Source organism: Nicotiana tabacum, chromosome 20 (assembly GCF_000715075.1).
Source record: "Nicotiana tabacum cultivar K326 chromosome 20, ASM71507v2, whole genome shotgun sequence".
Taxonomy (NCBI): domain Eukaryota; kingdom Viridiplantae; phylum Streptophyta; class Magnoliopsida; order Solanales; family Solanaceae; genus Nicotiana; species Nicotiana tabacum.
The window spans coordinates 160159331-160161594 of NC_134099.1; positions in this window are offsets into that span (position 1 = coordinate 160159331).

Genomic DNA, 2264 nt, shown 5'->3' on the forward strand with positions numbered 1-2264 from the left:
ATCCAAACAAACACATTTCAGGAATCAAATATGTGAGCATCTCTCATTTCATCTTCCCTTCAAAGTTACATCAAAAACTTAATTCGAGTGTGTACCTGGATGTTGAAACACAAGAAGAAGAAGAAGAAGAAGAAGAAGAAGAAGAAGAAGAAGAAGAAGAAGAAGAAGAAGAAGAAGAAGAAGAAGAAGAAGAAGAAGAAGAAGAAGAAGAAGAAGAAGAAGAAGAAGAAGAAGAAGAAGAAGAAGAAGATCAGCAACAGCAATATGGCAGCTGTAACACAGCAAATAACAACAGCAACTGCAACAGTATCAACCAGGCAGAATAAATCCCAGTGAACGAAATAGAAATAAACCAATGAAACAGTACCAATATCCAACCAAAACAGACTCGGGAGACTCAGTTGAGACCCGAAAATATCAATGTTAATCACAGGTAGAAACAGGAGAATCCGAAACAATAGTGGAACAGTAGTTTCTGATTTTCGAACAATCAAATAAAGAAGCTTGACGCTTCAATGGAACAATAGCAGTTAGTGCTGATTTCAAATAGTGAAAGAAAACAGAATTTTTCAGCTTCAATGGAACAACAGAGGTTTTTTCTTTTGCCCCTTTTTTTTGCTTATTATCTATCTAGGATTGAAGTCAAGAAATGAGCTGCCTGGTTCCAAAAAAAAAAATAGACTCCCCTTGGTTCTAACCCCCCTTTTATATATCACCACAGACCTCATTTTAGCTCTTGGAGCACTTAGTCCATTAGAAAACTCATTTTCTCCCATGTGATCCCTTCTGTTTTTCCACTCAAAACTCAAAAGAAAAGTATTCCCCATGAGATTCCCCTGACAACCCTCTTTTCATTATAAAAATGATTTCCCTTTTATTAAACTAAACAAGTATGGGTAGCATGAATATGTCCTGACAGCACATTCTGTCAAGTTAACTTTAATTCATTAAAGAACTACAATGCACATGCTGTCCAAAATCTAAAATAAATAAACAGGGCCAGTAATTCTATATCAATTCAAACTAAACTCTGAAATCTGTATTAAAACTGCAACTATAACCAATTCAAACACCTAAATTCTGGATTGAAACTTCAAAACAAAATCAACATTAACAAACAAAAGAGCTTAGCAGAAACATTGAAGCTGAAGCTAAAAACTGAAAACCAAAATTCATCAATGCTTAACAGAAAAACCCAATAACAGCATTACCACTAATCAGAACACAAACCTATTGGGCTATCCAGGTCAAACTTCAAATCAACAGTGGCACATTATGGGAATGATTAATTCATAATTCCAAATTAAGCTAAATAGAATGAAGGAAATCCTGCGACATACTGAACTTAACAAGGATTGATGAATATCAAAGAACAAAGAAGCCACATATCACATATAGAGGACAAATCTGAACCAATGTCATACATTCTAACATACATTATTCGAACAAAGCAACAAAAGAAAACTACTGAAATGGACTATGAAAATCAAAACCAGGATTAAAACTACTATCAGGTTAAACTAACTTACACACAACGAACTAAATTAATATATTGACCAAACAGTTTACAGTATATAACCAACACTTATAGAACTTGGACCCAATAACAGTCTGATGAGAAAGAGAGAAGTACTGAACACATGACAATAAATCAAAACAAAGATACAATTTAAAACAGACCAAACAAACTATAGAAGGAAACAAAGGAAATTAAGGAGAACTTACTATTCTTTTCTCGAATTTTAAAAGTATGCTTTTTCGAACTTGAGTCCTAGTCAGTATTATACGTCTATTTCATGAGAAATAGGCCTACAACACTGAATAGAAACCAATCGACCTTGAAGCTCTGACATGCCTTGAAACGTTGAAACCCTAGATCCGTCATTCGACGGGTTTTACTCATGTTCGAGCCAATTTGGTTAGGGATTAAGGACGAGGAAGCAAAGGGGATTATTGGGTGTTAGTCTGGGGTTAAGGGGACAACTAGGGTTCGTCGGGGATTGGAGCCCTAATGTCGGCTAAAGGAATATTGCTCAACTCAGGGATTGGAGCCCTAATGTCGGGTAAAAGAAAATTTCTCAACTCAGGGATTGGAGCCCTAATGTCGGCTAAAAGAAAATTGCTCAACTAAAGGATTGGAGCCCTAATGTCGGCTAAAGGAAACTTGTTCAACTCATGGATTGGAGCCCTAATGTCGGCTAAAAGAAAATTTCTCAACTCAGGGATTGGAGCCCTAATGTCGACTAAAGGAAAATTGCTCAACT